The sequence below is a fragment of the Gossypium hirsutum genome, chromosome A08, assembly GCF_007990345.1.
Source record: "Gossypium hirsutum isolate 1008001.06 chromosome A08, Gossypium_hirsutum_v2.1, whole genome shotgun sequence".
Lineage (NCBI taxonomy): Eukaryota > Viridiplantae > Streptophyta > Magnoliopsida > Malvales > Malvaceae > Gossypium > Gossypium hirsutum.
Genome location: NC_053431.1, coordinates 16291341 through 16316251, shown reverse-complemented (window position 1 = coordinate 16316251; position 24911 = coordinate 16291341). Strand labels below are relative to the sequence as shown.

Here is a 24911-nt window from a genome sequence, read left to right as displayed (position 1 = left end):
ACAACTTTATGCACACTTTACCATCTTTCACAATTTAGCCCTTTTTCAACATTTTTCATTGAAATTCATCTAGTAAAACTTGTAATTAACACTTCAAACATTCATTATCTAACATCACTAATCAATTTACAATTATATCATGAATGGGTCAATTTTTAAACTTTAATTTCATTTAAATTAAATAGTAGAAACATGAAATTCAAGCTTCAATAAGCATAAAAATACGAAAATAATTAAAAACGGGGCAAGAAATCACTTACAATTGAGCTTAGGAAAATCAAAACCCTTAACTATGGTAACCTGAAACTTTCGGCAGCAAGCTTCTGATTTTTTTGAAGAAGATGGACACTTATTTTCTCTTTATTTTGTCTTTTACCCAATTTGGACAAAAATGCCCTTGACCCATTACTTAGATATTTTTCTAGAAATACCCTTTTGTGTCCATAACACTAATTTATGGTCTAATTGCCACATAAACACTTCCAATTTCATGCAATAATTCAATTAAGTCATTTAATCACTAATTAGACACACTTTGCATTTTTCTCAATTTAGTCCTAAAAATTCAATTAAGCACTAAAGCATTAAAATTTCCTATCCATATTTTCACACAATATTTCAATCAATCAGTAACTAATAAAAATTTATAAAATTAAACTATTTCACTTCGGATTTGTGGTTACGAAACCACTATTCCGATTAGGCCCTATTTCGGGCTATCACATCAATTCTTTAAAACATATTTTGGAACCCAAAATTCATAGTCGAGTTTTGCAACCTGGCTCTGATACCGCTAAATGTAATACAGTAAACTCTGCCTAGACGTTATGGTTAAATCTGGCGATGTCACATGGAATAGATTTTAAAAATGGGGTTATCTCGGTAGAAACCAATTCCGATTATTTAACTCTTATTTGTTTATATTTATTCCAAAATATTTATTTAAATAGTCGAAACATCTTAAGACGTATCTCTTTTTAGCGGAAGCTTATAAAATCGTTAAGTATAGGAAAAACCGTTTGATGGGAAAAATCGTTTGATGTTTTTAAAAAGTCTTTGTTTTTGGTAAAATCTGAGCTTTTGTCAAGTTTGGCAACATTAAAAGCATAATACGTATTAAACCCAAATTAAAACAACAGTCCGAAAAGTCCACATTTTACAAAAATACCCAGAAAGGAATTAAAAATTTAAAGTAGAACCAAAACAGAAATGGTATGTAATAGGTGGTCACCGTCAAGTCCCCCGTTGCACCGATCCGCCTAACTCTATGAATTACCTATACAGATCAGTCAAAAAAGAGTGAGTTTACGTAAACTCAGTGTGTAACCCCACAGAATTAAGCATGCACACACATACAGTAAAACAGAATCAGTCAGATACAGATTCGGGCCTAAGCCTATTACAAATACAGATACACAAATCAGAATCAGAATCCTACCCCCATCCTCTAGATACTATCTCCAGCTATCCCTATACACCATGTGGGGTTTAAAACACCTACCTATTCCTACACACCATATAGTACCGATGTGGCACATAACAGATATAATGCAGCCATGCTGCCAGATAATAGGCGTAAATTGCCTTTTAGAATACTTTCTCTAATATACATCATCCCAACCCCAATATCAGATACAAAAATATACAAATACAGAAAAATAATCTAACATGCTCAAATGCTTATGACCGTATACGGATAGCAGAAAATAGTTCAAGTAGACATGCATCAGAATTCTAATCAAATCAGAATATCAAACAGACAGTTCATATAGCTTAGGGTTTAATTAGCCCTTACCAACCCTAAGTAGGGCCACAGTCGTTTGGGACGACCCGTACAACCCTAGGGAAAAATTCAGATAAATGAGCCCACACGCCCAGATTGGCCTTACCCATGTAGATCACACGGCCTGGCCAGATACCACACAACCGTGTAGCGTGTCCGTGTGGGCCCACATGCCCAATTTGACCTAGCCCGTGTGGTTCACATTGCCACCCTCCGGCCATCACATGATCGTGTCTTGTGGCGATGTGGAGTTGACAGTGGGGTTTTTTGGCTTTCACTGAATCTCATTTTTCTGCATTTCGAGTACACATCTGGTACGATTTTGATGGTACTACAAACACGAACACTCTAGAACCTAAAAATTGGCATACGGACGCTCAAAATCAATCTTAATACACAATTAAACCAGAACCCAAAATCGACTATAACTCAAATCAAGCACTATCGCTTACCACAAACACTCCGGTCGAATAACTACTATCCCGCAAGAGTAGAGTCTCGAACTTCTTGATTTGTAGTTGCCCGAAAACAATAGTAACCCTAATCAATCATTGGAAAAACACAAGTTACCGAAAGTAGAGGTGTGACGACCAAAAAATAGGAATCGAAACCAAAAGGAAGAAAAGGAAAGGGGAATGGTAGAGGAACTAGATACCAACGTCAATTTTCTTAGGATGAGGGAGAAAATTTTGCAAAAAGAAAAGATACCCCTTTCTGATAACCCCCAAATCCCATATTTTTCTCCCACTAACCCTCACTCTCAGTCTTTTAATACAATTGGAACTCTTTCAGCCAAACAAGCAAAAATAAACTCCCTCATTTGCACAGGGATTCAAACACAGGACCTCCAACACACGAACACCCTTACCACTCGAACTAGCAAGCTCATTCTAATATGAATTTACAGATAAATTAATATAAGCCCACTTAACAAAGATAGGGCTTAGGTCCAAAAATAACATAATTTGCTAAAGGTAAGGCTTGAACTTGGGACCTAACACACACACCCAAAACACTTAACCATTGAAGTAGATACACATTTGTGTCAAATAATCCTAAAAACAAAAACTAAAAGTCGGGGCACTACACTAAGTGAAATTTTTCAGAAAATAGGTCCATACACCCGTGTGGGCCACACGATCTGCCACATGATCGTGTGATGCAAAATAGTTTCAAAAACAGTCTCTGTTTTCAAGTTTTCTTAAGTTTCTAATGTCGTTTCAGGTTAGAATCACACACCTGAATATTTTCTAATGCAGAGTCAACCATTAGATTTTAAAAACCCAAACGATTACAATAGTAGTCCTAAATTGCAATTACAGCATTGGAGAAGTTGATGTTTCACAAAAAAAAAATTAAACAATAGAATGAATACCCTTAGACAAGGGTTGGATTTGCAAATGAAAAGGATAATAGTTGTTGTTTACTTGATTAAGCACGAAGCAACCAAGAAAGGGAATAAACAAAGTAGGAGAACGACATAATAATAATAAAGAACAAAAGAACAATAAAATAAATAAATAAACAAAACTGGGGAAAGTGGAAAAAGAATGTGCAGAATTGGGAAAGAAAAGTGGAGATAATAAAAATATTTTTATTAAAATCAAACAATTCTTTTTTAAAAGAAATAAACTAAATCCTATCCACTTAACAGCTTTTCAGGCATGCATTACTTTCATTTGTTCTAATAAGTTGTCCTAACGAGACTTCAATTCAAATCAAAATATTAGCTAGTATATAACGCTTGGTTATTCTCACGAAGTCAGTAAATACATGTGGTTGTTAATTTGCAATAAAGTGAATTATATTTTTAAATTCTTAGTTCAAATTACTTTTTACGAGGATCTGGAAAATGATAATTCATTCCAAGTATTATCTTATCCAACTATTATTTCTCTCCCTCTAATGTTGTTGGAAAAATTATAAAATCAAATAGTAATCACAAATCATGTTATAATTGAATCTCCAATTTATTCAACAAATTTAATAATACAAAGAGACTCATATCTAATGTATATTCCCAATTTTCTTTAAATACCAATTTAGTATATTGTGATGGAAAATTTTGAACATACATTGCATAGTTAAAAATTCTAAAAGGTCATATTTGGCTCCTAACCAAAAGTCAATAGTAATGGGGACTATTCATCAAAACTTAATACATGCGTACAAGTGTCAGTTCATATAAAATGTCATATTCTTATACATATATATAAAAACTTATGTCCTTAAAAAAATTTGGTTTAGCTACTAACTGGAGGTATTTAATTATTAATTTTGCTACACCATTTTATATGTATAAACAACAAACTTTTGCGATTCTTACTCACGCAGAAAATGTAGCATACAATAATCATTGAAAGCTTGAGTAATAAACTTACCAACATTAGCAAGAATTGTCTTGATTACTGATAACTCTTGAAAATAGTTATAATTCATACCTTTTGGTTGGGTCAATTGTTTGTACTTAAGTGAACTTAGTTGCATTTTAGGATATTATTTTAGCATTTTTAGAACATTGTATAAGGAGCTTGGATGGTGCTTAAATATTATTATTTGTTACTTTTAATTGCATGTGAAAGGGTTGTGTTTGGTGGTTTGGCAGGTGTAGGATGTGGAAAAAAAAATAAATGAATGAAGGTTTGCCGGGGCAAAAGGTTGCATAGTTTTCCAAATTTTATGCCATGGCAATTTCAGGAATATGACCAAGTCAACAGTCAACGCATACCAGTCTCAGCCCAACTCTACTTGTACCAGAAAAATCAGCCTAAAAAAGAGAAAAAAAGATCATGATATCAAGTGTTGATAACCACCAACCCTAAATGAAAGGATGTTAATCCCAAAAGAAAATCTAAAAAAGAGAAGAAGATATCTTGGGTTGTTGGATTTACCCTAGGGAAAAATCTTATAAAAAGCTGAAAGAGAAAACCCTAAAGGGAAAACAAGAGAGAACAACAACAAAGAGGAGGATATCCTTGGGTAAAAATAGAGGGTAACAGCTGAGTAGAGACGAAAAAAGGAAGATGAAGGCAGTCCTTCTCAGCCACCATAGGACACTGTGCTGCGGGAGTATGAACTAGACATGTGAAAGTTGTCTTCCTGAAGTCTTCCATTTTTATTACTTTATTCTTCCGTGAATTGAATGATAAAATAATGTTGGATGTTATTTTGGTTTTAAAGCTTATTTTTCAACCCATGAGCTAAATCTCATAGGGTTGGGATTATATGATGAAACCTTTATTTTTCTATAATGGTTGAAGCATAGATCTGAATTAATTTACTGTTTCATTCAATTGTTCTTATTTCTACAGTGTATGTGTGCAATCCCTAGACATAGACTGTGCAGCATGCCCATAAAGTAACCTAATTTTGAAAAGGTTGGATTAGTTAGATCAAAATTGAATGATATGAGCGAGTACTTGATCGATACTTGTGGTAAACTTTAGACATAGAGCAACGCTCATATAAAAGGAAATAGTCCAGGGTATCGTATTAAAAGCCTATAGACATAGGCAAGGTAACTTGAGGTTTTTGCTCTTGAAAAAAGCAGAACACTTTAAAACTCTTCTGAATAGTAGATTGAGTATGATTTTGCTGATGTATTACTAATATAAAGGGTAGATTCTTAGTAATCCCAACCTTTCACATCACATCATATATCCTTTATTTTTTTGCCGTTGTATCATTCTTACTTGTTTATCTGTTCGTTTACATATTATTCACGTAGTCATTCTCGTAATTGCCATTGCATTTTTACTCTTGCGTTGCCATAACATTTTTAATTATTCATCAATTACACATATTGTTCACATTAATGTTCCTTTTGTTTACCACTTCATTTTTATCATTATTTTGTTATAACATTAATCTAACTTTATTATAATAACTTCACCATTTGTATACCTAATCCGATCACTATGGAGACGATCTCACTTATCACTTTATTACTTGATTCGATGTGTATACTTGCACAATTCGCATATCATTTTCACACTTGGCAAGTTTTTGGCGCCGTTGTCGAGGATCAGTAATTTGGTGTAATTTGGTTTGGTTATTTTACTTAATTCCATTAGTTTATTTAACTTAGTTTTATCTAATTTCTATAGGTTTGCCATCAGTACGTGAAAAGATGCATTCCTACTAACAAAGAGTATCATTTTGACCTAGAGATCGAGAGAACTTTATGAAGAAGGAAGAAAGAACTACAAAAAATGGCTAGGAACGAGAATGATCCTGGTCTCAATGATAATCAGAATGGTCAATATGTTAATCCCCCTACTCATAAGGTGATACCTGTTACGAATGATAATTTGAATTGTTAGGGTGCTAATTCTCATGTTTGTGAAGTGATAGATGACCAAGATAGACCAATCCGAGGAGCATGTTGTCCCAATTTTAGATGACCTAAATCTAGGGATAGTCACAGTATTTTGAGCTAAAATCGGTAATTTTTCAGATGTTACAAATAGTAGGACAGTTTGGTGGACTTCCCACTAAAGATCCAAGACTGCATTTAAGACTTTTTCTTGAGGTTTGTGACTCGTTCAGGTAGCAGGGTGTTCCTGAAGACGCTCTATGACTTAAACTATTTCCATATTCTTTAAGAGATCAAAGGAGAGCATGGTTGAATACTTTTTCGTCGAGAACAATAGCATCATGGAATGATCTTTGCTAGAGGTTTTTGTTACGATATAATCCACAGAACATGAATGCCAACTTAGAAATAGCATCATATTTTTTTGGCAGTTAGAGGATGAAACATTATATGAAGCCTAAGAACGATTTAAAGAGTTAATTCAGAAATGTTCGATGCATGGATTTCAACACTGGACTTAAATAGAGATGTTTTAAAATGGGTTGAACGCACATACAAAATGGTAGTTTATGCATCTGCCAATGGTAAATTGTTGGATAAATCTTACAACGAAGCCTATGAGATTTTGGAAAAGATTGCCAACAATGACTACCAATACTCTGCCACAAGAGTTGGGACGTGCAAGAGAGCTGCTAGTACCATGGAGCTTGACGCAATTACTTCATTGACAGCCTAGGTATCTTCTTTAGCTAATATGATCAAAACAATGAAGAAGACCATTGCAACTCAAGAGATGAACTTAACCGAACTGTCATGCATTTATTATGGTGAAGACCATGTGTTTGGTGAATGCCCATCAAGCCCAGCATCGATATACTACATAGGTAATTTTAACTGGAATAATAACCCTTATTCCAAGACTTACAATTCAGGGTGGAAACAGCATCCAAATTTTAGTTGGAATAATCAATGTGCGAGGAGTTCACACAATGTTGCAAGACAGAATATCCACAATGCATCGCCTAATTATAATCATCCTATGCTGAGGAAAAATTCTCAAAAAGGTTAGGTATCATCTTCTAATTCTATTGAAGCTTTGTTGAAGTAATATATGGTAAAAAATGATGTTTTGATTTAGAGTCAGGCTACGCCTCTTTGAGCTCTTGAAAATTAAATAAAGCAAATAGTGAACGCTCTAAATTCGAGGCCACAAGAAGCATTTCCAAGTGATACTAAGAATTTAATATCACAGGGAAAAGAGCATTGAAAAACAATCACCCTTAGAAGTGGGACTCAGGTGGATGAAGTTGTTCAAGATACCACGGTAGAAGAGGACAATTTCAGACTCGACCAGGAAAAGAATTTAGAACCGTCTGAAAAGTACATTGCAATTCAAAAGGTAAAACAACAGCCTGTCGCAAAAAAATCAGATCATTTTATTAAGGGAAATGTCATAGCAAAACAATATCAGTAACTTGAAGGACGACCACCTCTACCACTTCCTCAGTGATTCCACAATTGTAAACAATAGGCCCAATTCAAAAGATTTTTGGATGTTTTAAAGCAACTCCATATTAACATACCCCTAGTAGAAGCTTTAGAGCAAATGTCAGATTATGTGAAATTTATGAAAGATATATTGTCAAAGAAGCGCAGATTGTGAGAATTTGAGACTATTGCTCTCATTAAAAGGTGCACAAAAATGTTGGTGAATAAACTATCTCCAAAGTTGAAGGATCCAAGGAGTTTCACTATCTCATTTTCAATTGGAAATTGATATATTGGTAAGGCGTTATGTGATTTAGAAGCGAGTATAAATCTAATACCTATGTTTATTTTCAGGAAGCTAGGAATTGGGAAAGCAAGACCTACTACGGTTACTTTGCAACTAGCTGATCGATCCTACGCCTATCCGGAAGGTAAAATTGAAGGCGTGTTGAGATAAATTTATTTTTCCTGTGGATTTCCTTATTTTAGAATTTTAAGCTGACCAAAATATGCCAATTATTCTTGGAAGACCTTTTCTTGCTACAGGTAGAACTTTAACCAATGTGTAGAAAAGTGAACTGACCATGAGGATGAATGATCAGTAGGTCATGTTTAATGTATTTAATGCACTGAAATATGCTGATGAGAATGAAGAATACCGTGCCATTGACTTGATAGAAATAGTAGTAGAGGAAGAGTTCATGAGATTTTGCCACAACAATTCTGATAGTGATATCGGAGACCTTTGTGCACTTTGCTGGAGCAAAATAGACCTTTTAATTTTCATGAACATTTTTTGGTAGCTCGCATATATCCTCATGGAACTGTTGATGTCAGAGATGTGAAAATGGGGGTCACATTTAAAGTTAATGAACAACGCTTGAAGCACTACTAGGGTGCTCATGTGAAATAGGACAAGCAATCCATTGACCTCCGCAATGCTTAAGTTAAAAATTGTGTTTCTTTTGTTTGTTTTTTTTCCTTTTGGTTTTCTTTTATTTAATTACTTTACTTTAGTTTCGTCTTTTTTATTAGTTATATTTAATTATTTCATGGTGTTTTCATTTATACTTTTATTCTTGAATAAATGAGTAGCTTTTTTCTAGATTCACGGAAACTGATAAAGTTAGTGCTCTTAAATCCACACGCCAAACAGAATGAAGTAACTACACTCCAGTCCAAGCTAGGGAAGTTTTTTTTTCCTATCTCATGCATTTTATTTCTTTAGCCATGACATTTTCTGTGCATATCTATCTTTTTTGTTTCATGTTACATACTTGTACATGCATTAAGGACAATACATCCCTTAGGTTTGAGGGTGTATTATGCATCTAAACTACATTAGATATTTAGTTGAGCATATTATTTTGCCATTTTTTGTTTATTTGTCATTTATTTTCCATGGCAAACATGACTGCCAGGAATTGTTTAGACTGTGATGAGTGCGTTTTTGTCTGTGATGTTCGATGAAAAGCTTAATTCTCCGATAGACTTAGAAAGTTGTGACAGTGGATTAAGTGATTTTAGCTTAGGATTGTTTGCTTGTAAATTGATCCCTAAAATTAAGATGTCCTAATCTTATTACAATTGATCTATAGTAAGTTCCTTTTGATAAACTTAGAGACTCTTGAAGATATATTCGGTAACATGACAATACTCAATAATGAATAAAGTGGCAATGTCTAAGAAAATTCTTTAAAAAAAATGCCATAGAAAACTCCGATGCTTAGAACTGCTGAGTAAGTCAGCACCACTTTTTTGCTGCATCGTGTTGTTGATTAGAAAGGTGAGTTTGAGTAAGAGTGTGTAATAAAGAAAATTAGAGTCACTCCACTGTAGTAACGAGCTAAGCAACTAAAGGGGGAATTGTTCGCTTCATCCATCTTTTTAGTCAAAAGCCTTAGCTTGATGAGTGAGTATTCAAATCATGACATGATTGAGTATTCGACAATTTAGTGTATGCTCCATTGAAATTGTCAAGTCAAAGAATCATATGACCAACTGAATCCTCTAGTAAAAAAAACAAAAGAAGAAAAAAAGGCATAATAACTGGATATGTATGTATTTGAGTATGTATAAGGCCAGATGAAAAGAAAAAAAAGGAAAACTGAGTTAGTTAAAAGTTGAACTAAGTAAATTAAAAGGTACTTGCTATAATGAAAATTGCATGAATACTTAGGATTTCTCTTTCTTTTAAGGCAATATTTTCTGCATTGCCTTTGCTAAATAAGCGTATGGCACTTGATCAAATTTGTAGACATTGAAGATTGCTGATAACTGAAGTGCAAGATGCTCTTTAAATGGTCTAACAGTGCAAAGGTGATTATGTTACAATGGTAATTCTTATGTTCATATATTCTGCATATCTTACTTGAGGACAAGCAAAAACTCAGGTTTGGGGGTGTGATAACTGTTGAAAAGAGTTATAATTCATGCCTTTAAACTGGGTCAATTGTTTATACTTAAGTGAACTTAGTTGCATTTTAAGATATTATTTTAGCATTTTTAGAACGTTGCATAAGGAGCTTGGACAGTGCTTAAATATTATTATTTGTTACTTTTAATTGCATGTGGCAGGGTTGTGTTTGGTGTTTTGGCAGGTGCAGGATGTGGAGAAAGAAATAAAAGAATGGAGGTTTGTCAGGGCAAAAGGTTGGACAGTTTTCCAACTTGTATGCCATGGCAATTCTAGGAAGATGACCGAGTCAATAGTTAACACATACCAATCTCAGCCCAGCTCTATATGTACCAGAAAAATCAGCCTAAAAAAGAGGAAAAAGATCATGAGATCATGGGCTGATAACCATCTACCCTAAAGGAAGGAATATTAATCCAAAAAAAATCTAAAAAAGAAGAAAAAGATATCTTAGGTTCTTGGATTTACTGTAGGGAAAAAGCTTATAAAAAGCCAAAAGAGGAAACCCTAAAGGGTGAACAAGAGAGAACGACAACAGAGAGGAGGAGATCCTTAGGTAAAAATAAAAGGTAGCGACTGAGTAGAGATGGAAAGAGGAAGATGAATGCAGTCTCTCTCAGCCACCACTCACCGCGCTGTTGGAGTTTGAACTAGACATGCGAAAGCTGTCTTCTCAAAGTCTTCTGTTTTTATTACTTTGTTTTTCCATGAATTGAATTATGAAAATAGTTTTGGATGTTCTTTTGGTTTTGAAGTTTATATGCCAACCCATGAGCTAAATCTCATAGGGCTAGGATTACATGATAAAACCTTTATTTTTCTTTAATGGTTGAAGCATAGATCTAAATTAATTTATTATCATTCAATTGTTTTTTTTTCTAAATTGTACGCGTGCAATCCCTAAACATAGATGACGGTGCAGCATGCCCATAAACTAATCTAATTCTGAAAATGTTGGATTAGTTGGATCAAAATTGAATGATATGAGCAAGTACTCGATCCATACTTATGGTAGACTCTAGACAGAGAGCAACGCTCATATAGAAGGAAACAGTCCAAGGTACCGTATTAAAAGCTTATAGACACAAGCAAGGTAAGTTGAGGTTTTTGCTCTCGAAAGAAGCAGACCACTTTAGAACTCTTCTGAGTAGTAGATTGAGTATGATTTTGCCGAGGCATTACTGATAGAAAGGGTAGATTCTTAGTAATCCCAACCTTCCACATCACATCACATCATAATCCTTTATTTTTTGTCATAGTATCTTTTCCAAAGCATTCTTAGTTGTTTATCTGTTAATTTACATATTATTCACACAGTCATTCTCATAATTTCTATTGCATTTTTACTTTTGCATTGCCATAGCATTTTCAATTATTCATCATTTACACATATTGTTCATATTAATGTTCCTTTTGTTTACCAGTGCATTCTTATCATTATTTTGCTATAACATTAATCTAACTTTATTATAATAACTTGACCATTTGTATACCTAATATGATCACTGTGGAGATGATCTCACTTATCACTTTATTACTTGATTCGACGTGTATACTTGCACAACTCACATATCATTTTCACACGTGACAATTACATAATCTAAAAAAAAATTGTTCTTAAACAAATCATTAAACATGAAATCTTGAAAACAACAAGTTGCGAGTTGATAACTCACATATGATTAACTTGTATATGCATTTACCAAAATTATGTCAAAACATCCACTTGCTGGATAAATAGGTTCATATTTCTTTCAAAAATACAATTAATTCAATCTCAACTTTTATTAATATAGTTTAATAAATCTTTTTTTGAGAATATGAAATACTTGATAAATGAAGAATCTTCATGTTCTTATCTTATTGCATCATTATTGATTGAGATGGTATAACCCGATCATGCCAACTAATTAGTACATTTGGACTAATAAACTTCTGAGTTACTATGCATGTGATTCAACAGTACTAAAGTAAAATTCTAGTTTACCATTCTAAAATTCTAGTTTACCATTCTATATGATTTAACCTTACAAATAGGAGCAAAGCAAGAAATTTTGGGGAGGCAAAATTAAATTGTATATTTTTACGATAGTAAACATACAATTTCACCATTTTATAGTCTATATCTTTATAATTTTTAAAGGATTAAATCAAATTTTTATCATTAGGGGGCAAAGTGTAATTTTACCATTACTAATTTTAAATTTTATAAATTATAAATGGGCCTAAATGGAAAATTTTCCATTTTAGGAGAGGTCGGGAGCCCTGGCCGCCTCTTTGACTTTGCCACTACATATAAATAGATAGAATAGCATTGTATCAAAGAAAACACCAAATTAACTAGTTTAGAGGTAGTTATAGATTTCATCTTTGAAGCATCCAAATAGGAAATATTAAACTCAATAAAATAAAATCATAGTAACAGTCTACTTTCAGTGAAATCGGAACAGTGGTTTTGTGACCACAAATCCGAGTTAAAAAGAAAATTTTATTTTAAAATTATGGCATGGTCTATATTATGATAAAAAGGTTGCATGAAAATTTTGATAAGAGAATTTTATTGATTTTGTAGCTAATTGAAAAAAAAATGTATTTTTGGGACTCCGTTCCTGTAAATCGGATTCGTTAGTTGTATAGTTAATTAGGTTTTTGTTAAGTGAATTTGCTTGAACTAAACATAATTAGGTAAAAGGATTAAATTGCAATAGAGGTAAAAGTTTAATTATAGATTCAAGAAAAACTAAAGGGACTAAAAAGGAATTATACCAATTTTTTTAAATGTTGAGGCGGTTTAAGTATGAAAAATCATAGATTTTTTTTAGTTTAAAACGTGTATATATATAATAGTAATTAATTATAAAGTATATTATTATATTATTATATTTTATATATATATGAAATAAAAGAGAAAGAAGAACAGAATAGAGATAAGAAACAGAAAAAAAAAAGAAGGAAAATAGGGTTTTTGAAGTTCAAATTCAAATTGGTAAGTTTATTCAACTCCTTTTCTTATAATTTTGATGTTTTTGGAATCCTAGGACAAAATATTACTTAGTATATGTTGCAATTTTGAAAGTTAGTAGATTTTGGACATAGTTTATGTTGAATTAATTGATGAATTAAGGGCCAAATTGATAGAATTTCAAGTTAGAATTTGGTAAAGGATTAAATTGAAGAATAAATTAAAAGTTTTGTGTAATAGGGACTAATTTGTAAACTTGTGAAATTCAAAGAAAATTTCTGAATTTTATGAAATATAAGTGCTGTAAATGTAAGATGTAAAAATCAAATAGGCTTGGAACAATGATTAATTTGCATAAATATTAATTTCCGAGCCTAGGGACAAAAATGAAATTTATGAACAGTTTAGGGGCAAAATAGTAATTTTTTCTAGAACATGAGTTGAATTCAAATGAGTATGAAATATGTTGAATTGATGTTAAATTCATTTATATAGACCCGGAAAGATCGAAAAAGGAAAGTAATAGTGGAAAAGAAAAGATATCGGATTAAAAGAATTTCGATTATAAGTTGCTATCGAGGTAAGTTTGTATAACTTGAATGAGTATGTAAATATGTTAATTTAAATGTTGTATTGTGAATATGATGTATGAAATTGAATATATGAATTATATAGATGTGAAATGAAAGAAATGATACATGTTTGAAAAATAATAATAAATGGGTGAAATTCTGTTTGAATATTGGTGGCTGATGGATAAATGGAAATTTCCCGAAATAAATGAGATTTTGCATGTGTTTCAGAAATGGATTGAGCTCAGATGGAAAATCTGACAAAAGTCTTCTTGAGAATTTAAAGTGAATAGGATTTATTCCTGATTCACTAAAAGAAATTAAAGTGAATAGGATTTGTTCCTGATTCACTATAAATATTTAAAGTGGATAATATTTGTTCCTTATTCACTATGGTAACTTAAGGTGGATAGGATTTTCCCTAAAATGGTAATCCTGATTTGCTACGATTACTTAATATGCTACTCGAGAGAGTGTTTGATGATTTAACATCCTAAGGGCTAAATTCTAGATATGAATTGACGAAATATGGAAATGTACACTTTGTGTGTACTACTAGAAAATCCATCGATAATTCCAATGATTCAACGGATGAGATAGAAAAACTAGACATGAGAAATATGAGATGGAATGAGAAAATAGCATGATGAGCTCATCTATGCCTATTGGTACGTTTGTTACTAACATGTTTGATTGAAATGTTTATGAATAGGCATATAGCCAAAATGAATGGAAATTATGCTTCTATATGATTTAAATGTTAAACGTGATTGGTAAGTTTAATTCATGTTATATGAACTTACTAAGCATAAATATGCTTATTAGGTTATATTTTCCTTGTCTTATAGTGCTTGAAAGCTCGAAAGAAGTGGAAGACGGGTCGGAAACTTCATCACACTATCATCCTATCAATTTTGGTATAATGATTTACTTATTTTGAAAACGGCATGTATAGCTAAATTAGTGAAATAATAAATGTTACACAATGTTTGGAAGTTAGCCATTGGTATGGCTAGCAATGATATATATATATAAACATATGAGTTCATGAGGATATAAATGGTTCTCATACACACATGGATGAAATAGTATAAGTATGGTAAGGAAAATATGGATATTGATTTGCCATATGGTATATTAATTAAGGATATATGATATTGTGAATGTGGTTACTTTGGTAAGTTTGGGTAATAGTTTTTTGTGATGTTAAAGTAGAGTTTTCTTACATGAGGAACTATGTTCATAATATGATAGTAGGAACATAAAAGGGAGTGATAGGAAATATTGTAGTGAAAGGAAATAAAGGTGTTATAAACTTAGTCATTAATACTTTGCACTAAAACAGTCTTACATAATAGCTGTAGTCTAAATTTGAAAAATCACCAAAAATTGTGGAAATTAAGTTAGAGATTGAATAAAATATTAATTTAAAGCTAATGGAGTATAGTTTCTTATAAAGGAAACGGTGTAAGCAAAAGAATTTCATATTAGGAGATATTTGAATTTGTGTAAGACAGAGTCAGAATGATTTTGAAATCCCCTATTCTGATTTGAGAAAATCATTAAAAATTGTAAAAAAATAATTATTAATTATAATTTATATTCTTAGAATCTTTAACAAGTATATTTTCAAAAGTAATAAACAAGAACATTATTCAAATCTCGTACTAAGAGATAATTAATTTTTATTGAAGAGGGTTCGGGACTGTCGGACAGCAAAACAGGGGTGACTTTAAAGAATAAACTGTATTTATTGGCTGGACTAAAAATTCTGAAAATTTTATGGTAAGAACATATGTGAGTCTAGTTTTAGAGAAAATTAGATGTTCTCAATTTTGAGTTCTTTAGCTCAAGATATAAATAATTTAATGACTATGACTCAGGTGGACAGTTTTGTTATGAACATAAGAAAATTGCGGAATTATGTGTAGTTATTCTGTAAACTTCGGTAACATCCTGTAACCCTGTTCCAGCAATGAATATGGGTTAGGGGTGTTACTATCATAGCCTAAACAACATGCATTTGATGCAAATAAAATCTATCAATTTTCAAAATGTGCACAAACAAATATTTCATTTTGACCGTATGCACGTGTGTGCAGAAAACAAATAATTTTATGGAATGATTCGATATGAAAATTTACTATGTTGATTGAATAGAAAGTTTGAAATCAAATGAGAAATATGATAATAAATCGTTGAGGTAGCATTTTGAAATGAATTTATCAAGTATCAAATTGTGTTTGAACAAGTATTTGATAATGTCGGTTAATATTAATTGACATATTTATCTTATAAACTTAATCTATGTTCTATTACGATTTATAATATGATTTATTTTCGGATTATAGAAATACTACTAAGTTATACTCACATACGATTTTGTTTTCCGTACGCAAGTTAGGTCCTTTTTGGTTCGATCGTCAACATCAGCATCCAATGGAAATCCTAGACTCGAAGTGTTGGTGATGTTTCTAGTTGTTAATGGCATGTACCTAGGAAGGCCATATGTTTACATAATGTTATGCTTCGGATGAAATTGGCACTTTGAATATCATGTGTATATGTATATATATAAGTGTTGGTGATGATCTTTGTTGTTGGTGATCTTATTGAATATTTCAAGTATGTATGCTTAATTGCCTATATGGTGATTAGGTAATGTGCTTGGAAATAGGTTTGGTGAAATGAATGGTATGCTTAAGTTGAGTTTGAAATAGTTTGGTAAGTTTTGGAGCATGTTTACATGGTTAAATGATGTATGCCATGTTAGTTGTGTTGATGTGTCATTTGAGGCATATTGGTATGGTTTGAATGTGGTATTTTGGTTTGCATATTAGTGAAAGTAGGTCTCAGTATGTTTTAAGTTATGCTTGTATATGGAAGAATGTATAGGTTGATATTGAAACCTAAAGGACACTTTTTTGTGCCACATGGCCATGAGCCACACACGGTTCCAAGACACGACATCAAGTTGTTACACGAGCTGGAACACACTCGTATGACTTATTGAATTTGTGCCTGCATGGTTGCACAAAACCACAACCTATTACACGTCCAGATGACACTACTGTATGACAACTTTGAAATAATTACACTTTTTACCCACACGGCTACAGTAAAGTTACATAGTCTGCCTATACAATCATACACCCCACCCTCAAACGACCTCAGTCATTCACACGATCATGGGAACCGGCCATCTGACCCTTGTTTACAAAATTTTCCCTTTATTTTGTAATTATTTCAAATTGATCCCTAATCAATTTCAGGTTAATTTAAAGCTAAAATGAATGGTACTTAAGTTGAGCTTGAAATAGTTTGGTCAGTTTTGGAGCATGTTTACATGGTTAAATGATGTATGCCATGTTAGTTGTGTTGAAGTGTCATTTGAGGCATATTGGTATGGTTTGAATGTGGTATTTTGGTTTATATATTAGTGAACTATATGCAAGTTATAAGTAGGTCACTATATGCTTTAAGTTATGCTTGTATATAGAAGAATGTCTAGGTTGATATTAAGACCAAAAGGACACTTTTTTGTGCCACACGGTCATGTGCCATACACGGTTCCAAGACACGACATCAAGTTGTTACACGGGCTGAAACACACTCGTATGACTTATTGAATTTGTGCCTGCATGGTTGCACACAACCACATCCTATTACACGTCCTGACGACACTGCTGTATGACAACTTTGAAATAATTACACTTTTTACCCACACGGCCACAGTAAAGTTACATAGTCTGCCCACACCATCATGTGCCCCACCCTCAAACAGCCTCAGCCATTCACATGATCAGGGGACACGATCGCTTGACCCTTGTTTACAAAATTTTCCCATTGTTTTGTAATTATTTCAAATAGATCCTTAATGGATGTCAGGTTAATTTAAAGCTCTTTTAAGCTCGATTTAAACCTGAATTTGATTGTATTGCATGTCATACTTGTTATATGTGACTAATTAATGTTGACTTGAAATTTTGAACTATGAATTGTAAGTAAATGTTCCGTATTTTCCTGTAGCATCTATTACTCGAGTTCAGCGATTGGACCAGGTAAAGGGTGTTACAATTAGGTTCTAAGAATATGTCAGATGGGCAAGCTTCGATTTTGATTGTTAGAAGATGAAAATAATCTAATGATTCGGGTCAAAGAAGATCTGGATCGAAATCGAGTTCGAAGAACCGAGATAAGACCTATAACTATTGCAAAAAGATAGGTCACATTAAGAAAGAATTTAAAACTCAAAAATAAGAATAAGAGGGCTACCGAAAATGACGAGAAAGGGAAATAGAAGGCTAATATAGCCAACACCAATGTTGCCAAGGACAAAAGAGATGATTCCTTGTTGGTGTCTTTGATCGAAAGGCCTAAGCTTAGGTCTGATTGGATCTTGGATTTAAGGTGTTCTTACCATATGTGTCCCAACATGGACTGGTTCTCTATGTATAGATCAATTGAAGGTGGAGTTGTTCTTACAGGGAATAATTCACTATGTAAGATAATTGGTATTGGCACGGTTCATATCAAGATGCACGACAGAAATATAAGGACACTGTCAAATGTCAAGCATGTGCCTAACTTGAAGAAGAATCTCATCTCCTTAGGTATCCTAAACTCGAATGGTTGTAGGATCGTCGTCGAGTCAAACTGTGTCAAAGTATTTTGTGAAGCTCTTGTTTTGATGAAAGGACAAAAATTTGGCAGCCTATACATTCTACAAGGTTCAACGATGAGGGAACCCATGACGTTGTGATAACGTGATGAAATTCCCTCTTTACAAATTCTGAATCAACTTAGTTATAGCACATGCGACTCAGTCATTTGAGTAAAAAAGGTATGACCATTTTGAGTAAAAGAGGACTTTTCATAGGCATTGGAGTTGAAAAGTTAGATTTCTGCAAACATTGCATTTATAGGAAGCAAACTCGAGTTAGCTTTGATTCAACAGTGCACAGGACAAAAAGGACCCTTGACTACATTCATTTCGATTTATAAGGTCCGGCTCTAGTTATCTCCAAAAAAGGTAGAAATATCTTCTAATGTTTATTGATGACCACTCTAAAAAAGTTTGGGTTTATTTATTGAAGCACAAGAATAAAGTCTTCGAGATCTTTAAGTAATGGAAGGCCTTACTAGAAAAATAGACTGGGAAATCTGTAAAGCGGTTAAGAACGGATAATGGTCTCGAGTTCTATTCAGCTGAGTTTAATGATTACTGCAAACGAGAAGGAATTGAAAGACATCGCACAGTTGTTGGTACCTCGCAGCAGAATGGTTTTGTTTAAAGGTTGAACAGAACGTTACTTGAGAAAGCCTGATGTATGCTTTCAAATATAATCTTAGAAAAAGAGTTTTGGATCGAAGTTGTAAACTTGGCAAGTTATTTGGTGAACCAGTCTCCACATCAAGCATTGGATGGAAAGGTTGCTAAAGAGATATGGTCGGGTAATCTTCCTAATTACTCTAAACTTAGAGTATTCGGTTGTCTTGCTTATGCATTAGTTAGGGAAAGCTTAAACCAAGGGTTGTAAGATGTATTTTTCTGGGTTTTTCCACTAGTGTTAAAGGCTTTAAGTTATGGTGCCCCAAAACAAACAAAATGATAATTAGTAGATATGTTATGTTTGATGAAACTGCGATGTTTCATCTACGAAAGGAGTCGCCTTCCTTTAATGAAAAAAATGAAACAGTTCCCCAAGAAAGGTGGAGTCAGAGCCGAAAACAGATAATGGCGTCCCAACGTTACAAGCAGCAATGTCACGACGATAGAACGAGCAGAGTGACATCATAAATAGGGATTTCGTGATTTCACAATGTCATGACGAAATCATGATATAAGTGTGGCTGAAGTTGCTTTGGAACTGCAGAAGGGTACTAAAGTAACTTCATATCAGTTAGAGGCTTCATTTGACTCTCAAACTCCTCCTACATCTCAACTACAAAATTATAAGTTAGCCCAGAATAGGAAAAGACGAGAAATTAAGCCACTACAAAAATACTGTCATGGAAATTTAGTGGCATACACTCTAAGTGTTGCGAAGAGCACTGATTCGATCGATCCCTCCAATTACTCCGAGGCAGTTCAGACTCCCGATTTGAGCAAATGGTTTGTCACAATGGAAGAGGAGATAGAATCTATTCAAAAGAACAAGACTTGGAAACTCATGAAAACACCCACCGAAAAATAGATATTTGGTTGTAAATAGGTGTTCAAAAAGAAGGAAGGATCGGGTCCAGGTGACACCAAATATAAAGTGAGGTTGGTTGTAAAGGGCTACAGTCAGGCAGAGGGAGTTGATTTTCATGATGTGTTCTCTCTTGTTATGAAGCATAAGTCCATTTAAGTATTGTTAACTATTATTGCATTACTGTAATAGCCGACTTTCAATGATTTCGGAAATAGTGGTTTGAAATCACTAAATTCGGCAAATAAGTTCATAAATTTATTTATTTAATAATTACGAACCAAATGTGATTTTTGAGAGATTTTTTGAATTAGTAATTTGTGCTTTATAAAGATTTATTAAGTTAAAAATTTGAGAAAAAGAGGTATCGAGACCTCAATGTTATAAATCAAGTCGTAAATATTTTTATAAATATTTACGGGGTGTCAATAAGGAAGTATTAAAATTTCGTCAGAAAATTTTGACGTTTGGGTGGTTAATTAAATACAAATGACTAAATTGAAAAAGGTGTAAAAGTTGCTAAAAGGATTAAATAGCTCAATTTTCAAATGAGGAAGGACCTAAAGTGCAAATAAGCCCAAAGGAGATATTTTGGGCCGCAATAGCTGAGAAAAATTACGAAATGGGTGAAATAATGGCAAAATTAGAAAATTGCCAAAATTAGCTAAATAAAAATGGGACCAAATTGGAATATCTAGAATTCTCTTTATTTTTCTTCATTTTCATCAGCTGAAAAATAGCAATGGAAGAGGGTTCAAGCTGGTTTTCATACTCTAGCTTCATGTAAGTTTAATTCTTGCTTTCTCCTTGAAATTTCTAAGGTTTTGGACTTTTACAATTGGGTCGAACTTACTATGTCATTAGTTTTTGATTTCATGGCTAATTTTTAAAGTTTCCATGGATGATTTCTGGAAGCATATGATGAATAAACATAGAATTGAAGCTTTAATTTTGATATATTATGATTTTGTCAAGTAAAATTGAGGGAAATTGATTTTAGGACCTAATTGTGAAAAAGTTTGGAATTATAGTTTAGTGCTGAAATTCTAATCTCTAAGATTATAAAGTAGTTTAAAGTAATAGAATAAAGTATTAATTGATAAAATTAGCTCAATTGAGAGGTTAATTGAGCAGGGATGAAATTGTCACTTTTTAAAAGCTTAGAGGCAAAATGGTAGTTAACATCTTGCATAAAACAATTTTGGACAGCAGCAGTTGTATGAATTTGAAAAATCATCAAAAATTGTAAAAATCGAATTATAGGATGAAGAAAACATAAAATTAAATCTTATTGAGTCTAGTTTCTTATAGAAGAAATGATATAAGCAATGGAATTGTAAATCATGAGATATAATAAATTTTGTGAGACAATGTCAGAATGATTTTGGGTTCCCCTATTCTGACTTTGTAAAATCATAAAAATTTTAATAAAAATAATTAGGGGCTTAAATTTATATTTTTAAAATTTTGAATGAGTCTATTTTCAATAGAAACAAACTAGAACATCATTCGAATCCTTTATGATGAGATAATTAATTTTTAGTGTAGAAGGTTCGAAACTGTCAGACAACAGAACAGGGGTGACTTCAAAGAATAAAATGTACTTATTGGCTAAACCAAAAATTCTTTAAATTTTATGGTAAGAAGATATGTGAGTCTAGTTTAGGTAAAATTATCTAATCTTAATTTGGAGTTCTGTGGTTAAAGATAAAAATAATATAGTGATTATGACACAGATGGACAGCTTGAATATTCATATAAGTAAATAGTAAAAATTATAGATAATGTTACTTACAAGTGTGTTATTTATACTAAGGATGTGGATGGAGAGGAGGAGGAGGAAAAATATATTAATGACTTGTGTATAAATTGATAACAAGCTTGATTATAGTTGATAAAAGTTGAATTAGAAATGATATAATGTTTTATTTGTATTTCTATAATTCGAACTTAATATTTAATTGTTGAAATTATTATCTAATATGTATGGTAAGTGCATTGAGATGATTATTTGAATTGGAGTGAACATTGGTTGAAATTGAAAAGTGAATTTAATTATTAATTTTTGTATTTTGATTAAATGTTATAGTAAGTAATTTAGGTGAGAATTATTTGTATTGTGCTTTACAATTGAAATGGATTGATTTGGTATGTGATAAATTTACTGAAATTATATGGATATATGTGATTGATTTGGAAATTGAATATTGAATGTATGTTATATTAAAAATTAAATTGATTGAGAATGTGATGAAATAAATATGCATATGTGATATTTGTGGAATTTGAATGTACGTTAATGAAAAGTAAATTGAATTGTATTGAATTATTAATTTATGTGATTAAATTGAAATGTGTATTGATTGAAAACTAAAAATTGATTAAAACCCTATTAATAGTATCGGGCTAAGTCGGATATAGTTAGCATGCCATAGGATTGGAAGTGTTCAGGGATACTTCAACTTTGAGTCGATGAGGCACTATAAGTGTCGTACTGTTACTTCGAATTCGAGTCGATGAGGCACCTTGTGTGTCGTACTGCTACTGTTACATCGATTTAATCCGATGAGGTACTGAGTACTGTACTGTCACTGTTTACTTTGGCAAAGCCGATGAGGCACTAAGTGTCGTACTGGTGTGTTGGTTGGATCCGTGTATCCGTCTATGTCCGAGTCATGTTAATAGGGGTAAATAAAAGTATTGAATGACTGATTTCTCTAATGATTGATTGTTACTGAATAATAAAGATCAATTTATCGTTACCGGAAAATACTGATTGAGAAGTGAATAGTTGAATACTATTTATTGACATTGAACAGTGAACTGAAGTATGAGTGAGACATATGAATTATGTATCTTTGAACTAGAAATGAATGAAAAATATTACTGTTTAAATGAAATGTGAAGTAAAGTGATAGTATTTAAGTAGTTAACAAAATTGAGTTCACTTATATAAATTTGTTAATCGAGATTGTGATCGACAAGAAGAGATAGCGAATTATATGATTAACAATATGTTGAAGACATGTGTTAGAGCTCGTGATCAATTTGAATGTTTAAGCTTTGCAAATTTATACTAAACATAGAGAAAAGTTATTCAGAAGCTCATTGGATTGGAAGCATTGATGGGGATCGATCACATTAACTACAGGTATATTCAGCATATTTATATATGTGTGTGTCATAAATCATTAGATGTATAATGGCATGTATAGGTTTATTAACTAATGCTGAATTATAACTTGATATGCAAGTATCTAGCCACTAATATGGCTTGTATTTGATATATTTGACACATACATTTATATGGTCTTAACATGCTAATGGAATGAGAGTGTGAATAATAAAATAGTGATAAACATATAGAATAATTAAAATGAGATGATAAAATTAATATATAGTAAGCCTATATAAATAAAATGGATGAAATAAGTAATCTTGCATATACAAGTATAGAAGAAGATATAATAAGCATAAAACTTGATTTGGACTTGGTTAAATATCTTGAATTAATTCTTTAATGTGTTTAAGTGTTGGTGTAGGTAAAAGATCAATTGGGAGATAAATAAGGCTTGGAAAATAGCCTAAACAATGTTCACATGGGATAGACATGGGCGTGTGCCTTGGCCGTGTGAGGCACACGGCCTGAAGACATGGCTGTATGATATGACTGTGTGAAACCTATACTTAATTTCGAAAATTAAAATTTACCACACAGCCTAGCAACACAGGCGTGTACTAAGGCCGTGTGACCTAAGTTTCTTTAAAGATGCAAGTTAGAAAGTTACATGCCCCAGAGACACAGTCATATGACCCTTATATGTGTGAAAAATTTTAAAAATTGCAAAAATTTTCCTGAGGATCTGGTTTAGTCCCGACTCGATCTTAATGCATAGTTTGAACCTTGAAGATTCGTTAAAGGAATATTTATAATCAATTTCGATGTTTGAACAATAAATGACTTAAATTATCTATAAGTGTTCTGTACTCCTTAGTAATGCCTCGTAACCCTATTCCAGCGACAGATATGGGTTGAGGGTGTTGTAATTACACAACCTTAAATTAGAGCAGTTAAATATGAAAATTGCATTCTTTCATGGCGACTTACAGGAGGATATCTTTATGCAGCAATTGGAAGGCTTAAGGATTGAAGGCAAGGAAGATCATGTTTGCCTTCTACAAAAATATATGTATGGCTTGAAGCAATCTCCTCGTCAATGGTATAAGAAGTTTGATTCATTTATGTCAAGCATCAATTTAATACGAAGTAAGTATGATAGTTGTATATACTTGTATCGTCTTGATGATGGATCATTTATATACTTGCTACTCTATGTTAATGATATGTTAATTGCGGCTAAGGATCCATCTAAAATTGATCGATTAAAAACCATGCTTAAATCTAAATTTGAGATGAAGGATCTTAGTGCAGCTAAAAAATTATGGGAATGGAAATTTCCAGAGATAAACACTCTAGTAAGATATTTTTTTCACATCAAAGGTACATTGAAGGGTCCTTAAGCAATTCGAAATGCAAAATTTGAAACTGGTTAGTACTCCCTTAACTGCACACTTTAAATTTTTTGCTTCAGATTCACCAGAAACTGAAGACAAAGAAAAGTATATGTCCTTGGTTCTTTACTCCAGTGCAGTTGGAAGCTTAATGTATGCAATGTTTTACACTCGTCCAAATATTTCACACATTGTTAGTGTTGTAAGTAGATACATGGCTAGACCCGGAAAATTATACTTGCAAGTAGATAAGTGGATTCTCAGATACTTAAGAGGGACATCAAATACTCGTTTAGAGTTTGGACGAAGTTCAAAGGGTTTAGTGGACTTCGTAGACTCAGATTATGTAGGAGATTTAGACAAAAGAAGATCCATCGTAGGATATCTGTTTGTTTTCGACAAATACATCATTAGTTGAAAAGTCACACTTCAAGCCACATGGCTTTATCAACTATCGAAGCTGAATATATGGCAATCATAAAGCTGCGAAAGGAGACATTTGGTTGAGAGGTTTATTAGGGGAGCTAGTTAATAAACACGGAGCAAATATTGTAGATTGCAATAGTCAAAGTGTCATACATCACACTAAGGATCAAATGCATCACAAAAAAACAAAGTACATAGACATTCAGTATCACTTTGTTCGGGAGGTGATTGCTCAAGGAGATG

General features: G+C 32.6%; 1 non-coding gene across 1 annotated transcript; it reads right to left on the bottom strand.

Annotated features, from left to right (window-relative positions):
• Positions 1 to 6496: 6496 nt before the first annotated feature.
• Positions 6497 to 6603, bottom strand: LOC121205440 (small nucleolar RNA R71). Its single transcript, XR_005900518.1, has one exon. It is a non-coding gene; the product is annotated as a small nucleolar RNA R71 (small nucleolar RNA).
• Positions 6604 to 24911: the final 18308 nt, after the last annotated feature.